This window comes from Periplaneta americana, chromosome 3 (assembly GCF_040183065.1).
Source record: "Periplaneta americana isolate PAMFEO1 chromosome 3, P.americana_PAMFEO1_priV1, whole genome shotgun sequence".
In the NCBI taxonomy this organism is placed as follows: domain Eukaryota; kingdom Metazoa; phylum Arthropoda; class Insecta; order Blattodea; family Blattidae; genus Periplaneta; species Periplaneta americana.
Genome location: NC_091119.1, coordinates 108,397,326 through 108,409,468, shown reverse-complemented (window position 1 = coordinate 108,409,468; position 12,143 = coordinate 108,397,326). Strand labels below are relative to the sequence as shown.

Below are 12,143 nucleotides of genomic sequence, written 5' to 3'. Positions count from 1 at the left end.
AGGATTTAATAGTACATTGCGATACAAGTGTGTTAAGTGCGTTATAACAGAATTGAAGAAACTGTTTGAAAAACGAGGCGATGGATTTAATAGTATATTGCGATACAAGTGTGGAGTGCGTTATAACAGAATCGAGGGAACAGTTTGAAAAGAACGAGGCGAAGGCGAGTTTTTTCAGTTTTCGCGATTCTGTTATGCACTTAACACATGTGTGTTGCATACTATTTTTTGGACGATCATCATTTAAATAAATATGTTTTTAATTCTGAATATTGCATAAATTTGTTCTGTAAGTAAAAATTTCTGCTAGAAAGTTTGAACGTCGTTGCAAAGATAGTAGGCCTATATAGATTATTTTGTTTCAGTGTAAACAGACATTGTTGTTTTTGGTGATGAAATTTGTATTAATCTGTTCAGTTTATGAGTTTAATTAGAAGTTTTGTAATCATTTAATGATTACGGCAAAATAATAGATTGAGGTTTTAGTGCAGCGGTCATGAGCACAGTGCACCCTCGAGCTAGCGTCCCTTGCTTGCGGATAAGACATTGTACTAGCGTGCATCCGTGGCTGCTGGCGGGTATGCTTTCTGCCTCTCCCTTCTACATGATGGTGAATATTACGATACACTCCTTACCCTTTACCCATTTTAGTGAGTGCTAACGACCACTAATTTAGTGGATGAAGAGATTAAAGAAGCACAGAGGATCGGTTGTGCTAAATTAATACCGTAAAAGTCTAAAAAAGGATCTGAAAATGTGTATTTTCCTAAATAAAGGCTGTATTTGTTTCTACTTATCGGACATTAGTATTTATAAGAGCACAGTTTGCATAGCAATCAGAAGTGCAGTATCGTCGACTTAGGAAGCATGTAAACAACAATGGTAAGTAGGGGGAAAAAACCATGGTCGTCCAAATGTGCTACGCATTTAACTCTAGAGATGGGAGGTTATTCGAAAATAACCGGTTATTTTAAAATTAATTTAACCTGAAGAAGGTTAACCGACAAAAGATAACGGTTTACCGGTTATTTTCCGGTTATTATTATTATTTGAAATTTTAAAGTCAACAAATTAGTCAGGAAAACAGATTGAAAGGTTATTTACAATAGGAATCAAATAACAATTAGCAATCAACTGTTAACCAACCAGAAGATAGTTGAAAGAACGTCATTAGATGCTGAAGATCTTCAGTGACGTCCCTGATCAAAATACGAGTACTAGATATAATAAGAGGTTATGAATTAGTTTAGTTAATTACTTCACTCACATTAGCGTTATAGCTAAGATAAATAGATAATAATAAAATGTCATAATGTTTATAATAATAATAATAATAATAATAATAATAATAATAATAATAATAATAATAATAATAATAATAATAATAGTGCCGAGGTCATGGAAAGCATGGGGCTCTACCTCCATGCCCCCCAAGTGCCTTCAAGGCATGTTACGGGGATACCTTTACCTTTTTTAAATAATAATAATAATAATAATAATAATAATAATAATAATAATAATCTTTATTATGAAACATTTTGAAGGGCAATTTATTCTCCTATAACCAAAATTTATCGCCGTTTGAAATGCTCATATTATAAGTCAATCAGAGAAAGTCGGCGATTAAGATAGACATAGATAATTGATATTAATCGAAATATCGTTTCATTTTTCCATCTATAGACAGATGAAGTAAGTAAAGCAGTAACCCATATCCTATCTATGAATGGCCTACAGAATTGATTACACAGAGTACAAAATAATAAAAATAAACGATATTCGATTGACATCAAATTTGAGCTGGACTTAAAATACATTTGATTCGATGAGTATTTAAAAAAAATAACCGGTCTTCCGGTTATTGAGGAAAATAACCGGTTATTAGGTTAAACCTGCAAGCAAAAATAACCTGTAATTAACCGGTTAACCGTATGAAAATAACCGGTTATCAGAATAACTGTTTTTTTTTCCCCATCCCTACTTAACACTGTTTTTTTCTTTTGTTTGTATAGCAGCCAGGTAACGTCCTATCGTCTTTTCAATTTACGAGACATGTAAACAACTTCGGTAAGTACGATAAAAGAGTACGATCGCCCAAAAAATGGATAGTAGTATCTTCAAAGATTAAAAATATTTTACTATGGAGCTGAAAAAATACGCGATTGTTCTCGAATGTAGTAAGCGCGGAATCATAGTCTAAATATATACTTAACATCTGTTTTTGAAGTTGAAAGTGTCTTTAGATTTATTTGGTCGTAATTATCAATTACAGGAGGTTAATTAATGAAGGCATTTGTTACGTAGAATTATGTAACAGGATTAAAAGCACATCCTTCATTAGCCACGCACAAAGCACGCTCACTCAAGCGAGCTCTTAGAATGCGCAACACGAGACCCGGGCAGCGGCTTTGTGTGCAGTTCACTTCCCTATTTGGTGGTTGGAGGGAGAGCAAATACGTACCCCGACATTTTTTTTTTCCTTGTAAGGAAAATAGTGAAGTATGTTGAATTAGTACAGGATAATTTTCACAGAATGACAGAGAAGAAACGAGATTCTTAATTCAGTAAAATGTGAAATATAACCTAGTTTCGTACTGAAAGGATTTGTTGTTTCTTTCGGCATCGCTTGTATTGTTACTCTCACTTTCTTCGCCCACATCATGACAAGTAACTTTTCGACGAAGTAAGGATATTTTTCAAAGAAACGTTGATAAGTGGCAAAAACAAAAGGAATTTAATTCTGTCGCTAGTTGTGTGGAAATTCGCTTTTAAATGAAAGGCCACGTGAATTACAATACCTGACTGTAAGTCTTTTTGCCACGGTGTTTGTTTGTTTTAAATACGACACTCTTTCAAATTGTGTTCTAGCTGTCACAGAAAACAGAGCGATTAAGAACAAGTTTCCACCTATACTTTCTTTCTAAAAAAATAACAGCGACCGGTGTAGCTCAGCCGGTAGCGCGTTTTTATGCTGATCCGGAACTGCGTTCGATTCTCGCTTGTGTTGATTAACTTCATTGATTTTCCAGGTTTTCCCCACTTACATGGCAATTTAGAGCAATCACACGATGAATCCTCATCTCATCTCTCCAAATATCATCTCGCATTCACCAATTTCATCGACGCTGAATAACTTAATAGTTAATACAGTGCCGTTAAATAACATTAAAAAACAAAAATAACTGAAAGTTAGGTCACTGTACTGTTGTCTCAGCACAGCATAGAACACACGAAGTTGCCTAGCATCGAGAGTTTACAAGAACAGAGCAAATTATTGTAACTTTGAGGGCCGTATTCACAGACATTCTTAGCGCGGGCTTTCGGTGAATGATCAGCGAACTAACGTTTTTCGTATTCATAAACCAGTGTCAGCGATATGATATGATATGAATCCTGTTTAGCACGCTCGTAGCCCGGGCTAGCGAAATGTCTATGAATAGCACTCTGAGAGATCCTGGATTCTCAACGCCAAGGACGATGAACGAAAGTATTGAATTGATATTTTATCCAAATTGATTTCTATAAAATAATTTTTATATGGATTTATTTATTACACACTTTAACATCTATGGTCATATTGCTTGTGTAGCATTTTGGGTGTATCAGTAAATGGTTGATTACTGCTGAATTTCTGTCTCCATTAGGCCCATCGTGAGTTATAGATGGCTTGTGTTCATGTTAGATTTTGTTTTAATGCTTATGATACAGGCGGTGATGAATCATGATGTTTAAATTTCCAATCCGGCATTTGCTTTTGTGACTGAGGAAAACCATGAAAAACCTAAGTCAGACTGGCCGGGACCTCCTGTTAGCGTCTGAACCACGTCACTCAGTTAAAATTAAATGGATTAAAGTTCCGTAGGATAAATGAAAATCCACTTTGCTTTGAATTTAAATGAAAACTATTGGATAAATTATTGTAAAATCACATAGTTCTTATATAATATTTTAAGTTAAGGGATTATTGTTTCTGTAGAAATTATGTACAGTATATATATCTATGATGTAAATTAAAAATACACTAAATCTTCCTGTTATTATTATTATTATTATTATTATTATTATTATTATTATTATTATTATTATTATTATTATTATTATTATGTGATAGCTCTTATGAAATTATACTTGACAGAATTAGTAATGTTAAAAATTCGTTATTTAACGACGTTGAACCATCCACTAGTTGTATTTAGCGTCGATTGAATTGGTCATATCGAGATGGTATTTGGCGAGATGAAGCCCAGGATTCGCCCTGACTTATCTGACATTTGGCTTGGAAATGGAGAAAACAAACCCATCCTGGTAATCAGTCCAAGCGGAAATCGACCCACGCTCGAACGGAATCGGAATCCGGGATCAGCAGGCAAATGCGTTACAGCCTGAGCTATGCCGTTGACTAATGTTAAAAGAAAAATTATTTTATTTATATCGTTCACTTTTATATAATTTGTGTTCGAACACTATTTTGCTTGATGCCAGATCTGTGAAAATTTCCCATTCATGTCTAATCACTCGATACAAAACCAATCGTGAGCAATTATTTTTAATGCGCCTTCAGAACTATGAGTTTACTAGGACTTTCACTGATACGAATACATCCGACATTCTTGCGTTATCAGACAGTCAAGAATAATCCGTTACTTCAACGTTATAATATTATTTTAAAGTTATTTTAATATTAACTTATACAGTTCAGTATTTAGATTGCTGAACAATTTCTACAATACCTGTTACTTCTTTTTAGATACTTTGGACCTAACCGCTGTTGCGAGTTCCAGAGTTACGCTAGGTACCGAAGGGGACAGGAGACACGGACGTAGACTGCCATGTTTCACAAGCTCGCGTTCGGAGAAAGAGTGATGTGACAATAACCGTACTTAGGCCGCATTTCACTCAAGCAAAACACTCGGCACCTACCCTAATTAATTTTATAATAGTTAGTTGGAAGTGAGTAGATACCGCAAATTGTTATGAAAAATCCATATCTGGGTTGAAACACAGCCCTGGTTTGTAGTTGCACTGACACAGCCGACTCCTCTAGTGTTAAAAAATGGTATTATTTTTGTCTCAAAGTTTCCATCTCCTTTTACCTAGTGCGCTGTTCAGATCTGACAAATGTCTTAAAAGCTGTTTTTTTATTTTATTTTGTATTTAAAATTAAAAGTAACTTATTTTTTGCTTGATGCCTTCCTAAAACCAATACAAAACATATAAAATGTGTTAGTTTAAAGATTATTGAAAGGCTTTACGACGAATTTTGTTGAAAAAATGGATTAAATAATCCTTATTAAACAATATGTGTTCAACTAAACATGTTTATATGACATATTTATAAATTTAGCTTCTAAGACATTTTAACGGTTCGTTTTTATCTCAGTGTTACTTAAAAATTCTGTTGTTATTTTATCTTATCTTATTTTTAATTTTTAAATTGTAGCTGAGGAAATATTTTTAAATATATGCATTTTATATTAGAGATAGGCCTATAACAATTTACTATTCCGAGTAATTCAAAGTATAAATAAATTCATTTTCCTAACGACAGCCGTTAAATAGTGATTAATTCAACAAGAGGACTTTTTTTTTACAAGTTAAAGTCTGAAAGTATCTGAAATGTTTGAGGCTGAGTACGATATCAAAAGCATTTCTGCTCAATTGCAATCCGTCAAAATTCTGTCTTGCATCATTAGCAACAACGATTACGTTCTCATCTCGTATATTTGGGTCTTCCCTAGTTTCGTTTGCCAGCGACATTTCGATTGTAACTGGGCTTTTTAAGAGGAAATCAATCTGTATCAGGATTTGTAGCGATTTCTGGTATCCTACTTGTAGAACTAAACGTCTGGATTAGAATTGTGTAAAGATAAAAATGTACTAACGCGTTTTGTAAAATTTCGTTAAATCTGAATGGCGCTGTACAAAAACAAAGAATCTGCAATAGTTAGCCTACCTATTGCGTATATGTGATTTCAAATACTAAATGTCCAAAATGAACACCAGATTTGTTTCACATAACAGAATACCAGTTATGCACTAACACACGCTCGCCGTACTCAACAAACTTAACCGAAACGTCAGTTGATCTCCACACTGCACACGCGACGCCCGCTCGCTCCTAGAGTCGGCTTGAGACTAGCGACCCGCAACACAGGTGTGTTCGGCGGGCCATGCGCAATGTGCTCCACCCCCTGATTTCTTTTAAATATTACACAAAGCCGACACCAGAGTGAGGGTATCGATTACAAAGCACGGTGGTTTCGTTCAAGGGTGAATTTTACAAGTAATCGCGAAAAAAAAAGTCATCATCTCGATTTAACTCGCACTTCCAATGTTTCCTTAAGGTGTCTGTGTGTGAATTTTGTAGTCACGAAAACTAGAGAAAATTGTTCAAATTAGAAATAACTTTACATCCAATGACAAGATAACCCCATCTAAATCAGAAAGTGACGTACAACATAAAGTTTCTTGTGAGCAATATTTCGAAAGTTTTACGTAGAAAATGTCTATCATACGAGTAAAATATACGGCCTAGATAGTCTTCCAGCGAGTACGAGCAGTAAGGAGCATCGATAGACAAACCTTTTCTTTGAAGTTATACATTTTGTGACTTCATCCCAAATTTATTTCGATCCTCTAGGCCCCTATTACTTTGGTCTAGGCAAATGGAAAGACAGCTCCAATTATTTTTAAATAATAACACACAAAAACATAATGTACGTAGCACACATTCTGAGAAATAAAATATTTTCTTGGACTTACCGTGAAAGGAAAAACTGAGGGAGGAAGAGGAGTGAGTTGGCGACAGATGTCTTGGATGCGTAAGATACAGCATTTGACACTGGGCAGGTTTATATGCATAGCAACTATTACTAATAACGGCAGATCATTATGTTTTAGCCAACGTTGATCGACAGTATTCAGTAATGAATAGGTATAGCAGTAAAAGAAGAACGGCTACTGCTTTTCTTCTTTGTATGTATGTATGTATGTATGTATGTATGTATGTATGTAGGATGTATGTATGTATGTATGTATGTATGTATGTATGTATGTATGTATGTATGTATGTAGATGGATAGACAGACAGACAGACAGATAAATAGATGGATTTATTGAGTAATATTATACATATAAATTTTATATTATCATAATTTTGTCTAAAATCCAATGCACGGATCTTCTGACCGTACGTGCTTTGTACCCTAAACAAGTCCTCCTTTGTAGCTTCTCCCCCCCCACCTATGATTACATCCAACTACTCTCTAAAAGAACACATATATTAAAAATGGAAATGGCACAATAAAACACATTATATAATATATCCTAACGTAAAAGATGTATGTATGTATGTATGTATGTAGATGGATGGACAGACAGACAGACAGATAAATAGATGAATTTATTGAGTAACATTATACATACAAATTTTATATCATCATAATTTTGTCTAAAATCCAATGCCCGGGTCTTCTGACCGTACGTACTTTGTACCCTATACAAGTCCTCCTTTGTAGCTTCTCCCTCCCCCCCAACCTATGATTACATCCAACTACTCTCTAAAAGAACACACATATTAAAAATGGAAATGGCACAATAAAACACATTATATAATATATCCTAACCTAAAAGATGTATGTATGTATGTATGTATGTATGTATGTAGATAGATGGATAGACAGACAGACAGACAGATAAATAGATGGATTTATTGAGTAATATTATACATACAAATTTTATATTATCATAATTTTGTCTAAAATCCAATGCACGGGTCTTCTGACCGTACGTGCTTTGTACTCTAAACAAGTCCTCCTTTGTAGCTTCTCCCCCCCCCCACCTATGATTACATCCAACTACTCTCTAAAAGAACACACATATTAAAAATGGAAATGGCACAATAAAACACATTATATAATATATCCTAACGTAAAAGATGTATGTATGTATGTATGTATGTATGTATGTATGTATGTATGTATGTATGTATGTATGTATGTATGTATGTAGATGGATGGACAGACAGACAGACAGATAAATAGATGAATTTATTGAGTAATATTATACATACAAATTTTATATTATCATAATTTTGTCTAAAATCCAATGCCCGGGTCTTCTGACCGTACGTGCTTTGTACCCTATACAAGTCCTCCTTTGTAGCTTCTCCCCCCCCCCAACCTATGATTACATCCAACTACTCTCTAAAAGAACACACATATTAAAAATGGAAATGGCACAATAAAACACATTATATAGTATATCCTAACCTAAAAGATGTATGTATGTATGTATGTATGTATGTATGTATGTATGTATGTATGTATGTATGTATGTATGTATGTATGTATGTATGTATGTATGTATGTATGTATGTATGTAGATAGATGGATAGACAGACAGACAGATAAATAGATGGATTTATTGAGTAATATTATACATACAAATTTTATATTATCATAATTTTGTCTAAAATCCAATGCACGGGTCTTCTGACCGTACGTGCTTTGTACTCTAAACAAGTCCTCCTTTGTAGCTTCTCCCCCCCCCCCACCTATGATTACATCCAACTACTCTCTAAAAGAACACACATATTAAAAATGGAAATGGCACAAAATGAAACACATTATATAATATATCCGAACCTAAAAGATGTATGAATGTATGTATGTATGTATGTATGTATGTATGTATGTATGTATGTATGTATGTATGTATGTATGTATGTATGTATGTATGTATGTATGTATGTATGTATGTATGTATGTATGTATGTAATGCTCAACCAGATTGATTCAACATCATTTGATTTCTGACAGACCAGTACAAAATACCCATAGAAGATTTAAAATTTACAAGTTTTTTTACAAACATTTAAATGTTCCCAATTCATAATAGAATTTTCCTCATTACAAACGATGCACTGAAGTGATGGTAAAATACCCTTCCTTCCTTTACCTTAGTTTACCCTCTCCCTTTTAGGTGCATTTACACGACCCACGCCACCCGGGCCTTACAGGACCGCGACCTGTCGGGAAAGGAATTAATTTATGGATCACATACATACTTTTTTGACCACACAAGGACATGGAGGGCCTCCCCGGATGAGGGATCAGCTCAATGCCAAGGCCACTTCCGATACAACACAAACATTTAAGACATTACACATCATTCACTCACACATATGAAAGGATTAAGGGAAGGATCGCCGTCCATGGCCGGAGTTTCAAGAGGGATTCGCCTGGAAATAACTGAGGAAACCATAAAAAAAAAAACTCAGTTAGGATTACCGGCCTCTGGGATCGAACCCCGGACCTCCCGAATGCAAGGCCAACCCTCTACCACGCCGCTAGTCCGCTCGGTTGGTAAAATACCCAGTTTATGTAAATATTCCGCCAGGCAGTCGTGTCCTGTGGCAATCCTTATGACAAATACGAGTACAGTCTCTTTACGGGGGTAATCAGGAAGTATCTCCGACTTATCAACAAGACTAACCCATTTCTTGCCATCACTCTTTATTTTAACATCTAAGAGAAATTCATTCTTAAATGAGCGGCGGTTAACTAATCGTTTCAAGTTGTGATACGCAAGTTGGGAGTCGTCCGTAACAATATTTCAGTTTCCTTCTTTGCTAGGGAGTCCGCGATCTCATTCCCTGAAATACCAACATGCGAAGGTATCCACTGGAGGACAACGACGACTTCTAACGCTTTGAGTGAGGCAAGGGATTTTCTGATCTCGACAACTCTTGATGTTACAGGATGTGGGAGAGATGCCACTTTTCATCTTGTTGAGTGCCACATTATAGTTTTACACAATGATGAAGACAAGTATTTCTTGTTTTTATTTTAAACGTACATTGACGTTTCTAGTTCTAATCAGTTGTTTTTCGATTTCTGATAATTCTGTACTGAAGAGCTCAAAATTAGAGTACTGAGGATTCTGGCAACACATAGTAATTTGTTAAAATTTTATACTAGAAAAGAAAATGTTGTGGTCGGTTATATCGTACACTAGTTGTTATGATCCCATTTCTGTTGTACGCTGACTTAGGTCGGATGACTTGTTGACCGGTTGGCTACTGCATTCGTCTCCCACTGATGACCATAGTCGAACTCATTTCTGACAAGTCATTACTCATTATAAGAACTTACTTTACTTTGTTCCCACTCACTCTAACATTTTACTTGTTTAGTTAATTTCATTCGTCATACCACCTCATACCATTTGTTTTAACTTATGCTGGTTTTATTCGTACTCGTCTTATTATGCTCGTACTATTCAGGATATACCTATAGGAAATCTTGATTTCAGATAATTTAAGATTCAATGCTATTTAAATTAATTACAAAGACAGCTACATTCGATTTATTGAATTTATAGATATATGGATTACTTACATACAATAGTTAACTTCCAGCGTATTCCGAATTTCACCGGACCGGTGACATCAATGACGTCACTCTGCAGCGAAATAAGGAACAAAACTGATAGAAGGTTGGATGACTCTCATGGCGGCTGTAAAAGTTGTTATATGTGCTATGCTAGGAAGATTTTGCGAAATTTCCATAGGATACTGTCATCTCGCTCAAAGAAAAGAGAGCATAATTTGTTCACTATTTCTAATTTCATGATCATGTAATCTATGGCGAGTCCTCGGCATCATCTCGGCAAAAGACGATAGATTTTTACAATTTATTAACTTCCGTCTCGACGCTTTTATGGCGCGTTACAATATTTCTAGAATTTCATAAGTTGATCATAGATCATAGACCAATAGATAAAGTTCAACAGAGAAGTCATACAAAAATAACAATCAGATTCGTTGAACATACATCAATGATTTAATGTTTTCACGCGACTTAGTTCATACGTCTCATCTTCTTTGTGGCTACAGTATTTTGTATGTGTGCATGTATTATTTAGCTTACCACAACTAACAGCGACCGAGTCTTAACATTACAACTAGACAACGTTGTAAACGGCTCGTGTTGTTCTGTGTGGCTAAAAACTAAGTCGCATGAAAATGGGTATAACGACTAATTAAGTTTCTGGGAAGGCAGAAACTGGACAAAAATTGTCCATGCCGATGCTTGGGAAAAAGACTAAAACGACAAAGACCCGGATTTATGTCTGGGTGAATATAAACAAAATTTATAGTGTACGCAGACGGTGTTGACACTGTCCACCACCTCTCAATTCACTTTCGTGCAAATAGTTAAATTTGTTGGTAAACTGTGGGCTTTTCTATAGCACGCGACACTGAAACTTCTAACTTGATTTTTTCTAAGTTCTATGGTGCGGGAATCCGTGACAGGTTAGATTAGATTAGGTTAATTTAAGCTTTTCATATGCCTTGCACATACGAATCTGTGACAGGTTAGGATAGGTTAGTTTAGACTTTTGGTGTGCCTCTCATATACCAATATGTGACAGCTTAGGTTAGTTTAGGGTTTTGCAGACCTTGAATAAAATAAATTCAAGTGAAATGGGCGTTTCTCGTTCATTTCAAAGTGTATTCTATCTCTTTATTTCACATGTTAAATAATCATTGTTAGGTTCACTACACTGATGAATTCGTCCAAATTTTTACCTATTTTGTACAATGTTTTAAGTCAAGACGTCCTATATGAATTCTTCACATTCCAAACAAACTTTCCTCTGACAATTAGAGCATTTTCAATTTTTTTCGTCAAAATAACCTTCAGTGTTGCGTGCTATAGATTACCCAAACTGTGTACTGTCATGTAGGAATAGCCTACAACAGATGTAAAACGGATGAAAGGTACACAAATTATCCATCCATGAAAGTTACTAGTACTCAATACTCGAGAAAAAGAACATAAACATACTACTATGGAACATCGAGGGAATGAAAACTGCACTACCTTACATACCAGAGGCGATAATGGAGAATACAGACGCAATGATACTAACAGAAACCTTCCTCACCGACCCCATAGAGCTTCAAGGGTACTACACAATACACACACTAGCGACGCCGACGGAGGGAAGACCAACAGGAGGAGTTACTTGTTTCCTAAAGGGGAAAACAGGGAACATTGAAAGAATTACCAAGGAGGAAAATGTGATAATAGTCAAAACTACCACAATAACGGTAATAGGTTTATATATACAACCAA

General features: G+C 35.2%; 2 protein-coding genes across 4 annotated transcripts in view; one reads left to right on the top strand and one right to left on the bottom strand.

Annotated features, from left to right (window-relative positions):
* The window catches only part of Syt4 (Synaptotagmin 4), a 527,459-nt gene that overhangs the window by 195,576 nt on the left and 319,740 nt on the right, over window positions 1-12,143 (bottom strand). The window contains exon 1 of one of the 2 annotated variants that reach the window (XM_069821240.1): window positions 5,954-6,123. The exons of the other annotated variant lie outside the window; for it this stretch is intronic. The gene's annotated coding sequence lies outside the window, so the exon portion shown is untranslated. Of the gene's footprint in view, window positions 1-5,953; window positions 6,124-12,143 lie in introns of those variants that run through there. 2 annotated transcript variants of the gene reach the window in all.
* Window positions 1-12,143, top strand: part of LOC138696368 (arylsulfatase B-like) — a 205,346-nt gene that overhangs the window by 75,486 nt on the left and 117,717 nt on the right. The gene's annotated exons all lie outside the window — the stretch shown is intronic.